We start from the raw sequence: 24,059 nt of genomic DNA, 5'->3' as shown, positions 1-24,059 counted from the left end.
GAGCAGAACATGAGATAAGCAGTGCCTGCTGCAGGGGGACTGACTCTGCTCTAGAACATACACGCGTCACTAATCCCGAATGCAGTTCCCGGGCCCCTACAGTTCAAAACGTGCCTATATAAAAACCTGCAGCGTTAGCTGGTATCCAGTCTGCAGCCCAAATGTCATGTTGTCAGAATGATACTGGGAAGTGAGCTATTTAATGTTTTACTATCCCATATCAAATCTCTTATGATTTCTTTTTATTTATTCACCAACTTCCCTGTGCTGAAACACTCAAAGAAATCAGGTTTAAGTATTTGTCTGTAGTTGTGTTTATCTTCTATGTAATCATGAAGATTAATTGACAATCTTCTATCCCATAGGAGACACTCCATCCCCTGCCTTTGGGCGGTGGGGATGAGTGAAGAGCGCTCCGAGTCCCCTGACAATTGTTTCCTGTGATAGGAATATATGAGGTGTCTGGTTTCCATCTGTGAAAATCCACGAGGCTTTAAGTTTTAATGAAAAAGGTATTCTGAGACATCAGTGGTGACTTGAGGACACAGGGATGAGGGGGGAATCTTTAAACCACTCAGAGTTTTGCTGAAAAACTCCTCATTGCTTCAAACTGAGGCTTAAAGTGATAGCAGCTTTTTATTCTGATACAACATTTGTTTTCCTTGGCATGGAAAAAATATAAAACCAAGGAGGTAAAGCTAGGGAGGAACAAGTATGATGCAAAATATATTAATATCTACTATATAAGCAGCTTTCCATATTCAGGATTAATTTTGCTGAGAAATAAATGTGAAGCACTTGTGAAATGAGTCATTCAATTTGCCTATGCTAAATTAGTTGGTTAAACTTAGGAAAATGCATTTTAAATTTGCTAATGCAATTGTCGCGATGAAGAATTTTGCTAAAGAATTCTCAGTGACGTTACTGCTGGCTAATGCGGAAAAAACTTTTCCACATGCACTTCCATGTGCATCTCTTCTAGGGAGGGGAGATGAAAGGCGGATTGTGCAGGATCTTCATTGTTTTGCAATATTCTCGAATGGATTGAGGAATATACTGAGCTATGAATAAAAAATTTCTCAGCTCTGCTGACTAACCCTAATTTCCTTCCAGTATGCTGCCGAAGTGTTTGCTGCTCATTGGGATTATTTAGAGGTTCTTCACTCATTCTTGCTTCCCAGGCAAAAGTGGCCACTTGCACAGAAGTCAAACATAACTCATACATATTTTTATCTCATCTGCTCTAATCATCAGTGTCAAAGTGGCCCTGCCAATAAATGCATTTAGTACGTTGTCCTTTGCTGCAGAAAGTCAAGGGTTTGTTTCTCTTTGCACTTTGATACTGAGAAAGAAGAAAAGATCAAAAAGGGCAATAATGCTGCTATAGTTTTCTCTCTTTCCCTCCCTGAAAAATAAGGGCATCCAAGATGCTTTCCTTGTGGCTTTAGAGTCACAGAGAAAAGGCAATCTGTGCTTGATAACCGATTTTTCTAGATCATAGGAGGCTAAATAGTGACTCACGAGCTAAATCCTGTTTGCAAAGCAGTCTTCTGACCTGAGAGAATGACAGATGTCTAGTGGCTGTGTGACTTAGCGGCTCCTCAGCACAGACAAGTAGCATTGCTGCCAGTCCAGAGTGGTTCACAGTGCTTCTAATACTAAAACAAGTCAGATCTAGGCTTGGCTAAACTTTCAGGTATGGTTGACAGCTACCAGGGCATGGAAATAAGCTGTCCTGGCATCACCGCTGGTTTTAGCGCAGGTTGTAGGACCTTGTCAGTCACTGCAGTCAGTTGTGCAGTCAAGAATACTAGAAACAAAATGTCATCAAAGTATTAGTATTAAAAATGACTTGTAGAAATGGAAGCACCAAAGGTGCTTTAATATGTTTAAAACAACAAAACCAATGTGCTATTAACTACAATGGTCAACTGAGCAGGAGGGTAAAAAATAAAACCCACTGCAGCAATTGCAGATGTACCCAAAGCTAAAGAGCCTGATGCAGAGGAGAAGAAAATGTGCAACAGAAGGTCCAGTAGAGAAAACTACTTGAATTAAGTTGACTACAAGTACCAGAGTTTACAGTCTTAGGCTGTGAGTAGCAAAGCTTAAATGAGCTCTGTTTGGTATGAATCATTATTGACTATGATTTATAGTGCAAGTAGCTTCTATAAGCAACTGAAAATGCAGGTGGTTTTATATTGCCTTTCTCGCTGATTGGAATAAGGTCACTTTGACTCCATGTGACATTGGTTTGGATTAATTACAAACTTCCCATACGGTCCTCCATCCTTGAGGCACGTAGTGCGGTAAGACTTTTAGAGGTGGAATGATTGATACGGAAAAATAACAAAGCTAACGGCAGCTTTTTCACTTCCATTGACAAAAAGACACTCTACTTCACTCTTCTGCTCTGCTACAACATGAAAATGGCCTGGAGTTTGGGAGAACAATTTTAGAATTCATGAACATCTCAAATAATTATTCTAAACCAAGGTGTTTTTGGTGTGTATCGCTGTGGTCTTTGGGCATGTGGTGGTGGTCTTGCAGTACATAACAGGAAATCAGAAAGGTCAGGGAATCGATGCACCAGGCTGTTGCTTCCTTCGGATATCTGAGTCTTTTTTTTGGGCCATCTGTACCTCCCTAACACAGCAGTATTCTCTGAGTAGTGGAGTTCATGTTCCTTTCTGGTTTTGCTGCCTCACAAGGGAAAATGAGTAGACTCTTATCTTTGTCCCTGACAACAAAATAAAATTAGCATCGTTGAGATGACTGGAAAAAAATAAAGCAGTGCACTGGCATAAAGGAGTTTTTTGTAGTGCTTCTGTGAAGTGTTGTAGAATCACAATATTTCATTATATTATTTCATTTCAAAAACTTATGTTTTTTCAGGTTGGGACCACTGTTTATTATATAAAAAGCGTTTAGCGTCAATGCACCAAAAAAAAGTCATGTAAACCATGCAAGTCATCAGAATTTCTAGAAAGGAAAGGAAAACGATTACTAATTGTGGATTTTTCCCAACCTACAGAAAATTCTATTTTTGAATACATTCAACATAATTGCTCATTATGTAAGTATGTTAAAATGTACAACACCCTTACCATGTCGTCTTTCATTGAATGTCATGCTGTGAATTACAAATCTGTTAATGTAGATGTAGATCTTGCACATTCGAAATGCGAAGATCTATTTTCTGTTCCAAGTCTTTTATGAGACCATCTGTGATTACCAGCTTCTAAGAAGTGGATAGGAGCAATACGCACTTCCATACAGGTTGGTACATAAACTCTGTACTCTTTCTAACTACTGTAACATGCAGTTTATCGGCTTTAGAATGCCAACCAATTTTTTTTGTCTTAAGTTATGATAATTTATGCAGTATTTATGTACTGAAGCTTTTCCATAACTGCTTTCTGACTAAGAAACCATTAGGAGCCCAAATTATAAAAATCATAATTAACTGGGTATGTGGTATAGCTGTCTAGCAGCGATCTCTTTATGCAGGAGACGTAGTCTGCCTTGCAAATGAGGATTTAATCATCAGCTCTATACCAGATTAGTACAGGGAAGAGAATCTATCACTACAGGTTAATCGGGCATAATGGGGGCTTTTTGACAATGGAGGTGTCTCAGCAAGAAGTGTAGTTCTGTGCTGCTGCGTGGATTAAGCTGGCAGAAACCCAGGTGTGAAGCAGAGGAGGTTGATAAGAGTGCTCTGCAGTTCGGTCACTTTTCTGGGGCTGAAGTTGGCTGCACTGGGACTGCTGCCTCGCGTAACCTATTTGTGCTGCAAATGTCAAGCAGGTACTGACATCAAACTGCTCAGTGACCAGAAGTTGCAGGAAAGCTGTGGCATTCTGAGTTATTTTGATGTGTGATTTTTTTTTTTTTTTCCTTTTCCTTTGCAGGACAATCATTCTTTTCAAAGTGAGGCTGATGCTACCCGTCAGTGGAGGGAGGCCGGTTCCGTAAAGATACAGCTGCAGAAAGCCCTGAGGGATTCTGGCAAGCTTGGACTCTGAGAGAACATTGTCTATCCATGGGTACAAAAGTCCTGCTTCTGTCAGTTGGTATTTATTTTTTGTCTTTTCTGCTTTCTCTAAACAACAGAGTTGCAATGGTTGTATGGGTCATCTTGGATTTATGAAAGTCAAAACACGTGGACAGTTTTAAAGCAAGGAAAGGTCTAGGTTGTGTCTTTTCTTGGAGCATGAGTTAGAATTCCTTTCTGGTTGAGCTTTCTGGTGCCCCACTTGCAGAGAAAGACCAATGCCTGAGAGGCAGGCTCTCTTTCTGACTTACCAAGATGTCTTGAGCATCATATTTCTCATGACACACACAGCCCAGCAAACTGAGTAATCTTTATAAACTAGACAAAACTCATGGAACTCGGTATCTTCAGTGTAGCGACATGAAAATGCTTGAATTATGAATACACTTTTACAGAAAGATAAAGTTGGGTGGTTACAGAACGCTTGTTTGACCTGCCAGCTGGCAGAAGAGCTGTGTTTCTCCCCCAGCCCCTCCATCTGAGTGCAAGAGGTCTCTTGTTGTCTGTCATGGTTCTAATTTTGCTAAGGAAAAAAAAGAAAAATCTGTGTCAGTGATGCCCTTGTCTGAACTATTATGATCTGTAGTTTCTTTGAGTGTTTCTTCATCAGTGTGTGTGTTGCCATAGATAATAATAGTATCTTACCACTTTTCCTCTGTGCTGTGCAAGATTGCTGTCAGATTCTAAAGAATGTCTGGTGCTTGTCAGGGGTTAGTAAAGAAAATTAATTCTGTGTAGGATAGGTGAGGTCAAAATGAGCTTAGGATGCATTTTATTGAACGTTTCACCAAACTTCAGTTAAACTTTTTAAGGATTAAAACCCCTGACTTACCACTAGTTATTTTAGACCATGTCCTGTCTGTCCATCTGAGGGAGTGTAGTATTTGCTCTGCCTTCACCTCCCAAAATTCAGAAGCGTTTGAAATGTTGATGGGTTTCTGTCCCCTGATCTTTTTTTTTTTTTTTGTGGGTTATTTTTTTTGGTCGTGTGGGTGTTTGGTGTTGTTTTTTAAATCAAATTAACTCCTGAGCTCTGCATTATAGTCTGTCGGTGGGCCTGTCTTCAGAAGTGATTGCCAATCATGCCTCTATTTTAGCCTCATTTCCAGAGGCAATTAAATCTTATTCAAACACATTGTCAGTCTGTCCCTCTGTGTTCACCCAAGAACTTCTTAACTCCTTGTCAGGATTTTGGTGAAATCTGACAGAGAGATAGATAGCTAACTTATGGAATTCCTCCAGATTTTATGAAAACAGATGGCTAATTAAAGGAAAGCAACCCAATTAGTGTCCGGAAGGGAAATGTTTCATCATGTGCTTAGCCCTCGAGTTCTTCAGAGAATTTACATAAGAGAAATACAAATATCCTGAATATAACAAAGTTTTTGCTAGTGCCAGCAATGTGTTGCACATCAGGGAGTCCAACCACAAGGCACAAAACCTACTGACATTGTTAGTCCTGCAGCATTAACTAGTTTAATGAAAACAAACAAAACTAGTTAGGCAGTTGATTTATGATCTGTATTTCCACACCAGCTGTTTCTTTTATGCCATTATTTTTCTGTTATTTTAGTAAAACTAAGCTAGTATGAAGAAGTGAGATAACTAACATTGTGAACCGCCTTGTTGAGTTTGGGATGGACTTCATGAGTGTGAGTGGAAGGGGTCAGAGAACTGTTATCCTGGGCTTGGAATTGGTCTAGGGGTGAATTCAGCTTTGACCCAGATTTGAGCAAGGGATTGGACTAGATGGCCTCTTGAGATCCCTTGCACACATAATTGTGCTATGGATTATATCTTGATTATTTATTTGCAAAATCATGATTAGTCACTATTATTCTTACTCTTCTGTTACATCTCTTTTTCTTTTTCTTTCCTTTTCTCTAACTGGGAAAATGAATTTTCATTATGTATATGAAGTCACTGGTCTGAATAAATGTCTGAATAACCCAGAACTAGAGATGGAGTCTGCAGATTTTTTTTTAGTGGCAAAAGAAGATATCAGCCAGTGCTGTTGTTCTTAATGGGCCTTTTCCCCACAGAAATTCTTATTAAAATAATTTAAGAAAAATAATTTTACCACGGAAAGCCAATAGCTTCAAAAAGAAACTCTAATAAACTAACTCTCCAACCCATGCATTGAAAAGATCTTCAAAGTATTATGTGTACCTTCTCAGAAAAATCTTTAAATCATAGTATCAGCAAATTTTTCTTCCACGAAATTTCACTTATAGCATAAGAAAAACAGATCAATTTTTAAACGGAGAAGTCTGCCATCATTCAGATGGTGATGTGTGACTCCCCTGACTACTCTCTTGCTAGTACGCCCTGCTGTGCTTTCGTGCCCATCTCTTGGACTCCTTGTGTTTTATCTGTCTTTAGAACTTCTGCATGGCTATCCACTGCATCTTTTACAACCTCTTCTCAGGCTGAGATTTTTATAGTTATTTATGTCATACTGAAAGAACAGTACCTGCTTTCATGTACATCACCCGATTTTATTGTTGTTGATTTAGGTAGGGCTGCACTTAGAGGAGGACAATACTCAGGTGTTCATATATTGTGATGTTCTGTTTTCTTCCTCTGTTGCATGACCCCTGGGAGAAAGGCCATGGGCTGACATTTTTTTGTCTCAAACATTATGGCCAATTATCTTAACTCTTCTGTGAAATGATAATATCCCATCTTACAGAGATGGAAGTAAATACCTGTTGGTCTTGCATCTCCTGACCTACAGTATCCCTCTACTGCAGCACTTTGTGTGTTGTTTCACTCACCTTAAACTTAAAAATAGAATATTAATGACATAAAAGTAATTTTCAGAGAATGGTGCTCTCAATGTCAGCCTTATATCACCATTGCAGTAGTACAGCAAAAATTGGAAACCTGCCAAAGAGTATTCATTGTCTTAAGTTTGTTCTCTATATATTGAAAAAATCAAATCCTTAATCACTTAATACTATTTCTTTACCTCTGTAGAATCCTTGTCTGTCCTTTAAACATCCCGATGTAATGACTTTCAGGGTTATTGGCTTTTTACTTTTGTAGTTCAGTCTCAAGTGAATGGGGAACACCGAGTCTTCTCCTGTCCTTAAAGCAAGACCTACATTAGAAATGAGTTTCAAAGGCTTAGTTCTGCAATATACCAACAGGGATATTATTGTGTTATGAGTGAGAAACCCTGAGGTGAAAGCATTGATGACTTTAGAGTGTGTCTCTTGTTGAACGTGTCTGTACCTTGTGCACCCTGTCCTTCAGGGATTATGTACAGTGAAAAAGAGATGATGCTGTTAGGTTGTTTGGTGCTATAAAGAGAAGGTGCACATTACATGTTTTCTTTGGATTTATTGTTCAGGTACTGTACTATACCTTTTCAGCTTAGCTGCAGGCTCTGATGTGACTTTGGGCACATTATTTCTTCTGTTCCTTCACGTCCTGTCTGTAATGACAGGGTGATAATTCTTCCTCTGCTTATTTCTCATTCAGTTAGTTTGTAAGCTCCACAGGGAGGTAATGACTTCTTGCTTTGTATGAGTATCAAAGAAGGTTTTTGGTTTCACCAGTGACTGTTGCTTCCATTATTAAGTAGTAAAAAGTGCGATCTCTGGCACAGTTTTGCTTTATTTTTTTTCTTTATTTTTCATTTTCATAAAAGTTTTCAAAATGTATTGAAGGAAACCTGGAGAATATCAGCTGGTTAGTAATTATTAAATATTTGGGGTCATGATGGATTCTCTCTTAATATGTATTTTTAGAAGGATTTTTCTGAAATAGTCTGGTTCTTGAGGGAATTTGTTCAGGAAGTCTGATGCTTTTAATTTGCTGTAGAAGCTGAGGCCAAGAGTTGATGGTCATGCCTTTTGGAACTGTGCCCTGTGAGTTGGCATGCATGGCAGCACCAGGGGTTGGATGAGAGGAATCATTTAACAGTGGCTCATCATATATGCTGCCATGAATATGGGTGCAATTCAATGCCACAGCGAATTTTGCTATTTTAATCCGTTTCCCTGTCCTGGGCATCAGAGCTTTGGGGGTAAATGAGAGCTGGAGATGACTTGGCACAGTTCGGGAAGCATGTGAAGCTCCCAGTGTGTTGCACCCAAAGCACTACGTCAAAGGACTAGTGTTAAGGTTCCTAAATCAAGCACTTAAAATTTAGTAAATGCCTCCCCCTTGTGCATGTGTGTTAGGATACAGCTTGAATTGTGTGATCTGTTTTGTAGAGGGTCAGTGTCTCCTTCCTTGTTCCAGAATGGGTGAATTCACCTAGGGTTTTGCAGGAGTCTGTGGCTGCTGATTCTGAGTTTCTGCGGTTACAGAACTCTAAAGTAAACCATAACTGTGGAGTTACAGAAGGAAAACGGAGGATCTCAAATGTCTTCTAATTTGAGTTGCAGTTTTTCAGTTGTCCTGTGATTTCATGGGGACTTGGATATTTGTGGATCTGATTCTGAGTTTTAAAAATACAAAGAGGAAGGAAAATAAAAGATTCAGAGCAAATCTCAGCTCTTTTTTAGTTTCTTTTTTTAGTATTATTTTTTTTTTTTTTATTCTGGCAGTATATGGCACTTCACAGTGTCTGGCTAGAATACTTCTAACTATTTATCTGGAATAGCCTTTATCAGAAGGATACTACAAATATCTGTAGAAAGTCCTTGAAACCAGGCTATATTCCTTCCCAACAGAACGGCCGTATTTCTAGAATTCCATAAATCTCTTTAGTAGCTGGGAATTTTCAAGGCAAGTGTGATGTGAAGACAGATTGAAGTATGATAAGCTCACTAGAGCTCCTCCTGGATCAGCAGTGGATACCTGCATTTTCAGGGACAGCTGAATACACCCAAACACTTTTGATGTTTAAGAAATCCCATGCTTTTATGCCAAAACTGTGTTTAAGTTTCTCTGTAACAGCCCTTTCGAACACACTGACCTTTAGTAAGAGCAGAGAGGGTCTAAGAGTTTCTCCAAACTACTTTGGTATAAAAAGGCCACCTGGCAAAACACACCTACTCTCAGCAGCTGTTCTTAGCTGTAGTCTGTGTGATGACCCTCTCTCAAACCCTCTGTCCTGGCCCATTTTCCTCTTTTAGTTTTTATTCTTATAGCTCAACAAAAGCTCTCTGAGCTGCTTTTCACTTGCAGAGGAGAGAGAGACTGATATTTTCTATACAGGGGTATGACAATAATCACATAGCTTTACAGTTACGGGACCTTGTAAATAGTTCTAAACAATCCTCAAGCATTTTCAGCTCACACTGGCTTTCCTGGTGATATGGATTCCTAGTAACACAAGCACTGACAAACGTGACTGGCGCTGAGGCACAAATAGCATTGGAGGCTTTGATTTCTGGATGCACCCAATCCCCAGTGCAAGGTGATTTTTAATGTAACTGCACACATTTTACTGTCTGTGTGTGTCTCATAGTGCAGTGAAACGTTCTAAATAAACCAGAAAAAATATTTTGTGCTGCTTCTACTGTGGAAAGGTGGACGGAACTGGCTGAACGGCAGAGCTCAGAGGGTTATCTTTGGAGATACAGAGTCTAGTTGGAAGCCTGTGGCCAGTGGTGCTCCCCGGTGGTTGGTGCTTGGCACAGTCTTGCTCAATATTTTCATCAATGAGCTGAGTGAGGGGACAGAGTTTGATGGCACGAAACTGAGGAGTGGCTGAGAAGCTGGAAGACTGTGCTACCATTCAGCAAGACCTGGACAGTGTGGAGACTTGGGCAGAGAGGAACCTGATGAAGTTCAAAGGCAAGTATAGGGTCCTGCACCTAAGGAGGAACAACCCCATGCACCTCTGCAGGTTAGGGGCTGACCTGCTGGAAAGCAGCTCTGCGGAGAAGGACCTGGGAGTCCTGGTGGACAAGTGAGCCAGTAATGTAACCTCGTGTCTAAGAAGACTGATGGTATCCTGGGATGTGTTAAGAAGAGTGTAGTCGGAAGGCTGAGGAAGGTTATTCCTTCTCTACTCTGCCCTAGTGAGGCTGCATCTGGTGTACTGTGTCCAGTTCTGGTCTCCCCAGCTCAAGACAGATGAGAAACAACTGGAGAGTCCAGTGGAGGGCCATGAAGATGCTGAGGGGATTGCAGCATCTCTCTTATGAGGAAAGGCTGAGAGACCTGGGTCTGTTTATCCTGGAGAAGGGAAAACTGAGATGGAATCTTATTAATACCTATAAATATCTAAGGGATGGGTGCCAGCAGGGTGGGGCCAGACTCTTCTCAATGGTGCCCGGCAACAGGATAAGGGGCAACAGGCACAAACACAGGATGCTCCACTTGAACATGAGGAAAAACTTTTTTACTGTGAGGGTAATGGAGCACTGCAACAGGCTTCCCAGTGAGATTGTGGAATCTCCTTTTCTGGAGATATTTAAAACCCACCTGGCCATATTCCTGTGCAGCCTGCTGCGGGTGAACCTGCTTTAGCAGGGGGGGGTTGGACTTGGATGATCTCTAGAGGTCCTTTCCAACCCCTACCATCCTGTGATTCTATGGTCATAAAAGCTGCTTCTCGTGGTCTGGTCTTTAGATGGATGTTTTTTTCCTTTCCCTTACTTGGCTTGCCACCATCACTGATTGCTGATGACCGGTGATTCAACTTAAATGCTGAATTTTCTATACCATGTAAAAAATTCCAGTGTCAATGATAAATTGGCTGCACTCATGTCTGGAAGAGAAGTTACCACATGGAAAAGTGCATTATTAGAGTGACTACCATAAAGTGAGCCTATGAAACTTTAATGCAAACCCATTGTTCAGAGGAAATTCCCTGTACTTGCAGCAGGATGCCAAAATGATACGGCTGTTGGTTTATGTAGTCATCTTTTCTCCTTTGCCTGATAGAATTGTTGAAGCTCGTGACTCTTTCTGCTGTTAAATTTTGTATAAAATAAAACCCACAAACATATTGTGTGTCTGTATAGAGAATGAGAACAATATTTTGCAATATTTTCTTTTTTTGTTGTTGTTGTCTAGCGAGAAAAATGTATTTCCTTTCACAACTGTTGCCAAGGAAGAGGATATTTCTGTTTTTTTGCTCACAATTTCTATTACTTTTATGTGACCGGTTCTCACTTCCCAATGCTTAAAGGTAAGATGGAGATGTTTGATTCTCAAAATTTTTACGTACTTATTACACACACAACCTGAAACTTGGACATATTAATAGAAAAGTATATTCTAAAATATAGATGCACTTTTTCTAACACTCTTCTTATTTAGAGAGTATGCATTCAAGTGTTGAAGATACTTCATTTTAAAGACATATTTCATATACCCTTGAAACACTTGTATCTGAAAATGTCGCCTCAGTCAAAGGGAATACAATTTAAATTCCAGAGTACCTAATGTAATTACATAAATAGAAACTTCCAACCATCATTGAGTTTATATTGATTCAATTTTTCTGAGGATAACATTGACTGCATTAAAACTTTACAGACGAAATCAAGCATTTTTTTCACTTACAAAGAATAATTTTTAATTAGCTTTGTTTTCAATATGACGTTAAGAAAAGGCAGTTTCTTAGCTGCTTTTTAAAAGCTGTTATGATTTTTCGCTGTGATCTTTTCACAAAGATAATTTGGGAAGGGCAAGAGTTAAACTGAGATACTGGACTTTAAAAAATACAAGACAGACTTAAATACATCCCCTCGAGCTGTCTCTACTCTACCTCCTACTTTCCTGGAGTGCATAAAACCAGAAAACCACATTAATGAGCCTGTACCAGTATACATACATACTTCACGGTAATTTCTAGTAATGTATCTCATAACTTAAACATGAATTTTAATTTTATATCTAGCCTATTAAGGGGGAAAATAGTATTTCATGTAGCTATTAACTCTAATGCACAGTGACACTGTGGAATTTGCATGGCAAGCTTAATACGGCTATTTGGTAAGAGATGTATCTATTCTTATCCCGTCCTCTCCACTGCATTTATTTTTTGCTTCTGTGGAGCATTCAGTTTCTTTAGAGCTAAAGAATTGCATAATTTAGAAGAAAGGAGCCCTGATGATAAGCTGTATTTCATAGCCATATATCCAACAAGATGTTGCTGTCAGATGTAGTCACCATATAGGAGAGACATCAGCACAAAAATAAACCTTTGGACCTCTTGACCACTATGTTAAGGGGTATTTCTGCAAGAATTAAGCTTTTGCTGCAGTGCACAGAGCTGATGTCTGTTTCTACTTATTCAAGAGGGGACTTCTTGTGATGCTCTCATCATTCAGGAGGGCAAGTGAGAGTCTCCAGCAGCCATTTTCCTGTCTTTAGCATTGGACTACTATTTTTCTTGGGGAAAACATGAGATTGCCACATAAATCATTCCAGCCAGAGTTCAGTCCAGTTACAATCGGAAACCTGATGACTTTGTCCTGACCTTTGGTAGTCTCAGATATGTATATATTTCTAATAAAGTAAAAAAGATGCTCATATAGGCTTTTGGCTTTGTAATATATAATTCCTATTTCAATGGAACGCAGAAGCACTAACGTATTAACAGGGCTCTACTCTATTTTTTAGATAAATGGAGTTTTCCTTCTTTTCCCCTAGGCTGAAAGCTCATTAATAATAAATACCAGCAATGAGATTTCATAGCTCACCTTGGCTGAGAACAAGAAACTCTGCAGTTGTTTGAAGGTCTGTAAAAATGATGTCTATTTGTCAGAAAATTCTTTTTCTAAGCATTACAAAATTGCATTACTGTTCCCTTTGGATGAAATCTTTCAAATATATTATATGAAATATGATCTTAATGGTTCATGATGTAATTAGGTATCAAAATAATAGAAATGAATGAATATTAGTCTTTCTGGGAATCACTCTTGCTAGAACTCAGTAACTCACAGCTAGAAGAACAGCCTTTACAACTTCTTTTTGGTCATGGACTACTAGCACCTTTAGCTTAGATACTGTGAAATATATCTTTCTGCATCCTAGTCAATGAATTCCTTAAACTGTTATTCTAAATTTGACACTTTTAAGAACAGGAGAGAATTTTCACCAGTTTATCTGTGTCTTGCTTTTTTGGTAGGGCTATAGCTTTACTTTCAACCTCATTCTTCTCTGTGAATTTTAAAATGTGTGTTCCAATGCTCATTTTGCCACTGCAGTGTCCTGGTTCCAATATGTATGGTTTCCAGTGCTAAAATGATACATTTCAGTTGATTGACACTCAACACTTAAGAGCTAGGCGCTAAGTTGTCTGCTTCTAAACTTCAATAATTTCCTTTCAATACTAGAATATTGTTTGATAGGGTGAAGCATTGTTCTTCTGTCTTATACCACAGCAGGACCCGATAAAAGTATTTCTGTCATTTTGTGAAATACTATGGATATGTTTTGTGATGTCTCCTTCCCTGAAGACACACTAAGATATATTTTATTGGGCAGCCAGACAGCTGGCTTTTATTTTTGTTCATAGTTTCTACTGTGTATGTTTTCTGAGAGAGAGCAATATAGATTTCTGATAAATCTCCTTTGCACAAAGAGGAAAGCATTTTACTAGTTGGATGCTTTCAGTTATAAATGAGCCCATCTGTTCTGTTTAAAGCATAGTGGAATTTAATTCTGTATTAGAATAGCGTGGCTAGCAGGAGGAGGGAAGTGATCGTCCCCCTGTACTCGGCACTGGCGAGGCTGCACCTTTAATACTGCATTTAGTTTTGGGTCCCTCGCTACTTTTAGGTGCTGGAGCGTGTCCAGAGAAGGTCAATGAAGCTCGTGAGGGGTCTGGAGCACAAGTCCTGTAAGGAGCTGCTGAAGGAACTTGGATTGTTTAGCCTGGAGGAAAGGAGGTTGGGAGAAGACCTTGTTGCTCTTTATCACTACCTCAAAGGAGGTTGTAGTGAGGTGGGTGTTGGTCTTCTCTTGCAAGTAACAAGTGATAGGATGAGAGGAAATGGCCTGAAGTTGTGCCAGGGAAAGTTTAGATTGGATATTGGGAAACATTACTTCACTGAAATGGTTGTCAAGCATTGGAACAGGCTGCCCAGGGCAGTGGTTGAGTCACCTTCCCTGAAGGTATTTAAAAGATGGGTAGATGGAGTGCTTAGGGACATGGTTTATTGGTGGATTTGGCAGTCTTGAGTTGGACCCGATCTTAAAGATCTTTCCAACCTAAATGATTCTATGATTAATTCTTCATTATGAGTAAAAGCTTGTTGCTGCTGTAGAAAAATATATTTTACAGAGTTAAAATAACTTAATTGCAGATGAATTCTCTGTTTTTTTTGTTTGTTTGTTTTTTGTTTTGTCCTTTCATGTTCATAGATACTGTGTTGATTTAACGTTCATCATGCACTACCGGACAATAAAATACCACCATTTGCCTCTCCGCAAAACTATGACAAAGGTGCGTCATTTACCAAAGTCTACGGAAGTATTTGAACTGAAGTTGTGTAAGGAATTTGGTATCTACATTTTCAACGTTTTTGGTGAATTATAATAATTGGCTTCTCATCACGTGGTTGAAGGATGAGAATGAAGTAATCTTGTCTTAGCTGCCAGCGTGTGCATCTTACAAACTTTTTTGCCTTTGTGTGGACTTTTAAGAACAGATTCTCTTATTGGTTGCGAGTTCTGACAGCCTCCAATGCTGCAGTCATGGCTGTAATATTGGAAGTTCCTAATAATCAGAACCACAGTTGTGCTCCGATAACAGACTTCTATAAGCGTGTTTGCAAAAGACACCAAAATCCTGAGGAGGCACCTGTGGTCGTTAGTGGATGTTTCTGATGAACACCAGCTTGTCTTTATACATACAAAGATGCAATAGCTGCTCAAAATCCATTGTTGATGTTGTTAACCTGTTATTTTGGAGAGTCAAGTCTGTGGTGTGTCGTGAAAAATATTACACGTAGGAGAGCTCTCAAAGAGCAGGTAGGAGAGCTATACCTTCCCGGTATTTTCAGGAGAACTAGTTTCCATTTAAATGCACTCCCAGTAACTCATGCAGTCCATAACCTCTCTGCTGACCTGGATGCTAGGACAGGGAAACCTCTGCTGGGCTGGAAGTTCTCAGATCAATGTAAATGGGTGAACTATGGCAACAGCCGTGTTCATTGATTAAGATGTTGGGCAATATGAAAGACTGCATAGTAAGAATGGTCTGGATTTGCATTTATAGTTGCTACACATGAAGATGTGGTAGTGAAAACTCATGTTAAATTAAAATGTAAGTTGTAACATCAAGATTTAGAAAATGCCCAAATATTTTTTTTTTGCATAAACATTATAATTTACCATTTAACTCAAAGGCAAGATTGCTATTGCTCGGTTTCCTTATTTATTTATTTATTTATTAACTTTTCTAGTACAATCTTGTTGCAAAGTTTATGTAGCAGGATATGTCTAAGAAGCTATTTCCAAGATACAATAATGATGAGATTGTCTTGTCTTGTCTTGTTGGCTTAGTGACTTGGTGCTTAATGTACTTTCCTCTTGTGGCAGAGAAACAACCGCTTAGCTAAAAACTCTCCTGTTCCAGATTTTCTTAGGTATTGCCCTGAAGTTCACTGGATAGTAATTTAGAAAAATATGTTGGAGTTTTATGTACTGTGCACCTGTGAACAAAGCCACTGCTTGTTTTTGCTATTTCTATAGTTTTCATAATGTTACTAGTGAAAAGTATGTTCCTAGGCAGCTCTGCTTCTTGTTAGTGGAAATAACCATCTTCTTTTCCCCACTTAGCAGTTGGAGCTGTTAAACTGCCTCTCTGGCAAGATTTTGCAGCTTCAGAAGAGCTGCGGTCAGTGTCTGTGACAATAAACAAGTGAGATAAAAACAGGTGGGGGAAGAGAGCAGGCTGCCAGTCTTAAGATCAAAGCCACTTTTTTATCCTTCTAGGTAATGGAGTTTTGCTTTTCCATAGCAGACTTTCAGATGATGCTGATGGCACTTGTGCCTGTTTTCACTGTTGGTCTGCTCCGTGCAGCACTGTGATGGCTGAGGACCGAGATACTCCCAAGGTACTTGGTGCTGGCTGGGCTGTCCCAGACACGCTGACAAAGGGAGTGATTGCATTTCTGTTCAGTGTGCTGATTGTTTTAATTTTGGCACAAAAGAAGGTGCTTCTGCAAAGCCTGTGGCTTATAGGTACAAACTTAGGAATCCTGCAAATGGTCTGAAACCAGGGTAGTTGTACTGACAGTTCCTTCTCTTAAAATGCGCAGTAAAGCAAACTGTGTTCATAGTTCTTCTTTTTTTTTTTTTTTTCTGACCTTATTTCACACTTGCATTTTTCCTTAAGCGCCATATCTGCATGCTTTATAGAGTGGCACTCTTGCTGTGTGTTTCCTAGTAGGTACATTCTTCTGGCCTTTTCAAGACAAAACCAGGACCTATGGAATGTCCTGCGTTGCTGTGCATTACTTAAGATATACAGGGAGCAGCTCCTACTTGCTTGAGAATGGAGGAGAAACACTCATCTGATGAAAACTCTATCTCTTATGCCCACTGAGCACGTGCTGGGCTGGTGTCTGTCGGCTGGAGTGTGTGTCCACACCCAGCGCAGGGCTGTTGGGAGCTGCAGGTGGGGGGCGTGGGGCAGAACTCCAGCTGCTGTTGCAGTCCCAGGTGGCCTCTGAGTTAGGAGGGAATAGATTACCACCCCTAGATGCTGCCCAAGCAAAATGTCTTGGAGAATATCTGCTGCCTCAAATATGTTAAGCGGTTAGTGTGGTGGATAGTAGCAGTTTATCTGGTTTGTTGTATTAAGCCCTGATGCCTCTGGGAATTAAGAGAGAAATCCCTTGCATGCCTGTGCTTTGGCAGACTGTCCTCTGCCTGCTGGCCTAGCCTGGCATTGTTGGCTTCAGGGTTAACCTGCTCTACGTGTACGAGGTAAGTGCTAGCAGAGGTTCACTGTTTCAGAAATAACATATGTTTTGGGGGATTCAAAGGCAGCCACCTGCATCTTCATTATCAAGTTGTGAGTAATAATGTAGTAATACCTGTTTAATAAATGCCATCTGTCTAGGCTTTATAAACACTAATATTTAGCTTCCTTATGTGAGGTGATTTAATTTCCCTGGCAATATTCTAGTACTGAGTGACTAAATCTGTCTGCCTACAGGAGGAGACTGCCACACCTCTCCCCAAAGCCTAACCCTTGGCAGAAACTCTTTGCTAACACGGATGAGCATCTTGCTGGATGGCAATCTGCGCTGGCAGATGCAAAGGAGGTTTCAGTCAAGGGTGCTTGATGTTTCTTTTTCTCTTTCCTTGTCTGTTTTCAGTGATGCGTGCTAGAGCTGTTGGACTCCTTGACCACTGAATACCCCCATGGTCCTGGCCTGTCACAATGTGTCTTGAGGTTGTTCTCTTGAGAGCTGACTTTCACCATGTGTGGGAGCGTGCAGATCTGAAGCCACGTGTTGGTAAAGGGTCTGCTTCTGTCACAGCTTTACGGGTAATGAGACTGTACTGCTGAGCTGGGTCTTATTTCTTTGAGTGCTCCAGCATTTTCAGTAGCTGAATAGGTCAAGTTATCAATAATGCACATTAATGGTATTGCTAGCCAGGACAGGTCTAGCCAGCAAGTTCATTAAACAACTCTGAGGTTTTCTAGGGATCGCTAAAATTTCTTCCCATTAACAATGAAAGTTGGAGCTTAAGGAAGCTCCCCTAGAGAGCACAATTGTTTTTTCTGAAGTACATGAAGGTCATCGGATTCCTGAGGCCTGATCCAGAGTTCCACAGGATGACAGCAATCATTTCAGAGATTCCAGGTGAAGTTATTAGCTCTTGTGTTTGCATGTTTAGTGTTGACTCTGTTAATCAAAGAAAAAAAAAATGATTTTGTTCTTTACTCGCAAAACTTAAGTATTTCAGTATTGCATCCCAAATTCGGCTAATTTGTGAGACTCTTGTAGATTAGTCTTCAGACCAATTCCTTTTGTGAATTTCAGTGTGCTTACAGTGTTGTGTGTCTGTTTTCTGTACTGTGTGTTTTAAATCCAGAGTTCTTGCTTTCCATGTAACTGAGGCTCATTCCGCTCTTCTTTCTGCGCTGTCTTGTACTTGTCTATCAGTGAAGAATCAGAATGAGGAAGTTTAGAGATGGTAGTGGTGCCATCATGGACTATTTCTGCTGCTCTCTCCACCCACCCTGTAACTCCATTACTTCTGTCTCCGTCGGTTATTTTACCAGCTGAAATTTAAAATTTCTGACAGTAGTGTAAGGGGTGATTTTTTTATTTTTTCCTTTTGTGTTCCTGCCATGAGAGGCCTTTAGGGCATGTTTGGGAACATGATGAAAAACAAACCTGGAGAACTAGTGTCAAAGAAACGTGTGAGCAGAGGTTCACAAGGTCTTGGAGATTCACGAGCGAAGTGCCAGATTTTAGAAAGCATTTGCTTCTCTCCTATCAAAAATGATAAACCAAACACATTGCTTAAACAGCATTGTACTATTAAAGCATGGTTACCAACATAAAAGGACAGTTAATGAGTGCTCTGTATTGCACCATAATCATCCCAGGAGGATGTTTTTACGTCTGTAACTCTTTCATGGCTAAAGAATGATATTTCCTTTAGAAGTTTGTGAATACCATGATTCTTGTTTGAGGATATCCGGGCTGATTGTGGTCAATCAACAAAACAACCTGATAAATCTTGAGACCGAATGTAAACAATTTCCTATGAGAGGCGTTATGGATTGCAAATTTCACAAGTGTTTAAGGAAAGAGAGAGCATTTTTCATCAGAACATTGCATCTGCTTTTAATGAAATTACTTCCCTTACTTAAAGGGTGTTTGCAAGACCTGAAGGTCTTGGGGACTGCATGTACAGCAGAATGCTTGTATCACCATCTAGCATCTTGTCTCCATATAAAACTTCTGCTATAAAAACTGACAAACAAGATCTATAGTGTTTGCTTTGGGTGGGTTCCAGTTTCCATTCTATCCTGAGAACAAAATTCCATCATCATGCAAAAGAAGGGGAGGGGATTGAATAGCAAATCAGCATATGAAATATAGCGATTTGTAGGTCACTTTATCACCACTCCTAATAAAATAACTCGCTCCTTTTAAACTATTTGTACCAAGGTATCCAAGCTGTGAGATACATGTGATATATAGTACATCTCACAAAACTAAGTTCAATCTACTTGACCTTTTCCATAAGACAGTTCTTCACAGGGCATTTGGTTTTAATAACAATCCAAGTCACAATGAAGAGTCAGTAAACCTCATCTGCTTTCTCTGATATTTCCTCACAGCACAAAATAAAAAGTGTTCTTTGCTTATTTATTTTTGGATATGGAGAGACTGAAGTGTGATAATATGTCTTGGAGAAGTATTTTTTAAAAAACTAGTTGGGAGTGAAATTATGAATCTGTTAGATTTTTTCCAGTTTTATATGCATGCCTGCTGGGTATGATATTTAACTTACAAACCAGAGTAAATGTTACAACTGGTTTAATATTCTTGCACTTCTGTTGAAACGAACAAACTGCAGGTTAACCTTGGAAACAGCAGTGACAATTTTGAGCAGCGTGGAAACTTCTTGTTCTGCATGCGAATAACCCTGTACTACTTAGTGAAAAGCCCTTTGGCAGCAAAGGTCTGTGCCCAGTGAAACAGGAGGCAGAAGCTGCCTATGGGGACCTGGCAGTGCTCACAGTTGCATCACTGCATGGGAATCCAATGTCTAACTTTTCAGCCTACTGCTGTGCTGGCTTGCCCTTATGTGCCATAACCTCTTGGCATCGTGACTGTTTTCTTTGGTGTCGGTGTCCTGTGAGCCTCAGTTTTATCTTTTTTCCCAGACTTCTACACCCTGGATTTTTTGAATGTATGGGGTCCTAAGTCATCTATGGCTCTGGGATGCTATGAACTCAGATTGGCCACAGACCAGAAATATGCTCAGGCATCTCATGACTGTGCTTAAAGCTAATTCAGGGCTTGCAGCAGGGAGAGATCAAGGAAAATCCAGAGCAGATATCTGGGAAGGTTGCAGAACAGTCAGAACTTTCCTGTCCACACCAGAAGCTGAAGGATGTGACTTTACTACATGCTGGTTTCCATGGAGGAGTATCCTAATTTTCCTTCAGACAGGGAGTTTCCAAACTTCTCAGGAGCTCTAGGCTATTTGAAAATCTGCATACGTATCCCAGAAGGCTGCAGTTCTTTGCCAGCACATGAAACTTGTCATTGAGCCAGTGGCAGCTGCTGCTTCCATCACCGTTCTGCCAGTGATGGCACCCAAGCAAGCTGAATCTGGGAATCAGTTCTGCAGAGATGTCTCCTCTGGTCCATGCCATAGCACACTTTTGTCTTTGGAGACAATGGAAGCAAATTCTGACCTTCTCTCCAAGTATTGCTACTGCTGAGTGATTGAGATTGATAAATAAGAGCCTGACATCTTTTCATGGTTAATTAGTTTAAAATGAGAATAGCTCTTGTATTCACTGCTGACTATTGGAGACGATAATTACAAGAGCATTTAGTATGAACAATCTATATCCTGTTCGCTTGAGCTGGTGCTGATACCCAGCAGCTACTCTAAACACTTCCAGAAAAGACAGTTCACTTTTCATGATGATTGGTAAAAATAGAGTAATGGGAGGGTTCTCTTCAAAGGATAAGAGGCGGACAGGTTCCTCCAAGCAGGGCTTGTGAGAAGAGGGCATATGCTGAGTGGAAAATGGTGCACATAAACTGGGGTCACTGCCTTTCTGCCTTTGTGGTCTGAAGACTTCCCTCCCAGAAGTGATGCTGCAGTGCCCCAGCAATTCCTGGGTGAATCACATTTGTGTGGTAGATAAGGCTCTTTTTCTCTTAATTAGATGAGTGTTAGACGAGGGCTACCAGATTTCAGGGGAGAAACAAACTTTACTAACTAGAAAAAAACCCCTGAAGCCAGACCCTTTTACCAGGGAAAAGGAAGTAAAGTAGAAAATCTAAATAGAAGGATGGTGTTTTCTTTCCAGTCATGCATGCTCCCTGTTACCTAATTAATAAGGTGAAGATATTAATACATGCAAATGAATTGAGCTATAATGTGTGCAATGATACTTGTGAAAGAAAACGGACTTTGGGAAGTGGCAATTAGGATCTGTGTAGTAGTGTATTTTGACCTGTGGCTAATTAGGGTCCCAATACTGGCATAAAATGAATGTAGGTTAGTTAATAAGAATATATCTTTCATTCCCTGAATTGCTTCTTGTGTGATTCCTGTGAGTGGTGGGTCTATTTATAATGCTGTTAAAGAACTCTCTAAAATTAGGTATTTTAGAAGAGCGTGGTTTGGTGCGAAGGGTTCCTGGTAATGGAAGTACCTTCTGCTACAAATGCCATTTTACACTGAGTAGATCTCTTATATTATGTAAACAGCACCACAGAGGCTCAGCAGTTCTGCTTGTCCATAAAACATGAAACAAAACTGTCAACGTATTTTTATTATTGTCTAGCCTGCCAAAGGTGCAGGCATATGAGCTGCGATCATTCAGTCATATTGATTGACCCTGTATTTGTGCAAGAAAAGCTGATCCTTAGCTGGCAAGATGCCTGGCTGCTGCCTCAGAGAGCTGCTGACTTTGTGGGATAACTGGGAGTTAGTGTAGCTGCTCCTGTGTTGCTCTGTCTTGGCTTGGTGTAACATCAGGGCAACTGCCCTGGGCAGCAAGAGGACGGGGGTTTGGTATCACACCGGGCTCTGCTGGTGTGTCTGCACTCTGTGCTCCATTGGCTTACCAGGCGGGACTCTGCCTCGTTGAACTTTTAGCCCCACTTTTAAAATTCCTTGTTATTTGCTAAATCTCGCAACAGCAGTTTCTCACAGAGAAGTCATAGGCTTGCTCCCCCCCTTAAATATGATAAAAAGCCTTTTTCTATTGTTGAGCCAGTTTCAGCCCTATTCTTCACAGAAGAAATACTCCTTAAACTATATTGTATAATCAAAAAAAAAAACCCCTTGCATTTTGATTTAATCTAGGTTTGGGGATTCTCTGAGAAAAGGAAGACCTATTATATCTCTACGTAGTATGAGGTAAGATAGCTGGCAACCATTGCCCTTTGAGAAGACAAGGAAAAGAGCTATTTGCTTACAATTCCTAACTCCTGAGAGTTTCTGAGGTTTGGGTCTTCCAGATATGGGAAAAAAGCCAGAGAATTGTAACCATCTGAGGTAGTTTCTCAGCACTTATTGCCTTTCTGATTTCACATAAGCCATTATTACAAAAACTAAAAGAGTTTGTAGAAAAAAAATGAAACTTATTTCAAAGACAGAAAAGCCAGACCTCCTGCAGACCTTTTTTTTTTTTCTTTCCTTGTCTCCAGATTTGAATTTGATTTTCTTGGTGAAGAAAGTTAGGTAAGAGCAAGTAGAGAAGCTTAGTATTTTTTTCAAGCATCCGTGAGTTAAATTTTCTTGTGTATGTGGGTATTTTTGCTTGGTTTGTTTTTTTGAAGAGAAAGAGCATAATCTGTACCGGTTTTTCAAAACCTACTGTGTGCTGGCCTTCAGCCTATTTGATATTTTGGATAGCTAAAGCCCAAAGGTGTCATTTTGATTAAAGTAACTTCGAAAGGAGTCCATGAAACATAATGTTGTTTTGCTCCAGTTGTGGAATACATCCACTGTTTTCTCAAATTCCTTCCCAGATGCAGACCAAGCAGGGATATGAAAACCTGAATACCAAGCAAGCTGTTTACTATACGTGCTTCAAGTAGTTTTGATCATTTCATAATAATTCCATGGCTGGATTTGACCTATATTTCTGTTTTAACAAAAATGTTGTTTTGACTCCATCACAGTCTGTCTATTGATAGATGATGAATGAACTTTTAAATTCTTTGTTAATAACTTGATAAATATAGGAAAGGTCAGGTTTTTCCTTCCCCACACCCCCTTTTTTTTAAAGCATAGTCTTACAAGAGCTCTTTGTGTATCAAGAGTTGCAAACAATTTCTCACAACTGTTTTTTGGAAGAGATCTATGAACACTTAAATCCATTGGATACATATTAAATATATACCTATTCATACCTAAGTATAAATGATTAAGAATAAAGGACTTCATTATTCTTAATTTTCAGAATTACATCTTATGAACAAACATGATTCAGTGTGAAGTACCTGCATTAGGAAGTAGGAAAGGCTTAGAATTTGAGCAGTCCTGAAAAATATGTTCTGAAAACCTGTCCTCTGATGTCCTTTCCTGGGCTGCCAGAATTAACTGTAGAGAGAAAATAATCCTTTAAAAATATTTTATTTCTTAGACTAGATTCCTCTGAGTATAATAAACTTCTTTAGGAGCTGAACTGAACTTATAGAAGATTGTGTCTTGATCAAGTTAGGGTTTTCTGAAGTATGACAGCATTTCATTGTATAAAGTAGCAATTTCTCTTCGTATCCTTTTCAGTGAGGCATTTGATATCATCTCAAAGAAGAAAAACCCACCAGCTGGGAGATGGGCAGTCCTTTTTCTGCAGCTCCACAGTATTCTGGGACTCTTGGTTAACACTGGGAATAGCCCAAGAATTCCTCTAAACTTTGGGTATTTGTCATTCAAACATAGATTTCAGTCTCTACAGCTAGATAAACTCTGGCTTTATCCCTCTTACATAGCGCTGCATACGCACAGCAAATGCATTCAAATAGATGTGTTTTCATTGCCGATTGTGCAGCCTGGGAGAGAAGCCTCAGTGTGCCTACCTCACTTGGATCAGAGTAGAAATTTAACGTAAATTGCTCTTCTGCTTATTGAATCCAAAGTAATTACATGGCAAACTCTCTGGGCTGTAAACCCCTCTCTTTAAACACAGCTGGATGCTGTCTTGTTTTTGAACACTACTCTCTGCTTTCCTGGGACCCGGCTAATTTTTGATGATTGGATCCTCCAGAATTTTTCTCCCTTTTATAGCAGGGAAAGGAGAGATCACAGTAGGGAATGGCATTTTAAAAACTCTTACAAGTATCATTTCCAGCTGTATCAACTCTAAGTTGTAGTGTACACAACATAATTCACTGTAGAATATATTTGT

The 24,059-nt window shown here is 39.8% G+C and overlaps 1 protein-coding gene across 1 annotated transcript in view; it reads left to right on the top strand.

Moving 5' to 3' along the window:
- Window positions 1-4,050: 4,050 nt before the first annotated feature.
- Window positions 4,051-24,059, top strand: part of HTR2C (5-hydroxytryptamine receptor 2C) — a 266,373-nt gene continuing 246,364 nt past the window's right edge. Inside the window, exon 1 of the mRNA XM_054076039.1 lies at window positions 4,051-4,072. The gene's annotated coding sequence lies outside the window, so the exon portion shown is untranslated. The remainder of the gene's footprint in view (window positions 4,073-24,059) is intronic.

The sequence above is a fragment of the Cuculus canorus genome, chromosome 10, assembly GCF_017976375.1.
Source record: "Cuculus canorus isolate bCucCan1 chromosome 10, bCucCan1.pri, whole genome shotgun sequence".
Classification (NCBI taxonomy): Eukaryota; Metazoa; Chordata; class Aves; order Cuculiformes; family Cuculidae; genus Cuculus; species Cuculus canorus.
Note: the sequence above shows the minus strand (reverse complement) of the source record. Positions and strands in the feature narration are given on the sequence as shown.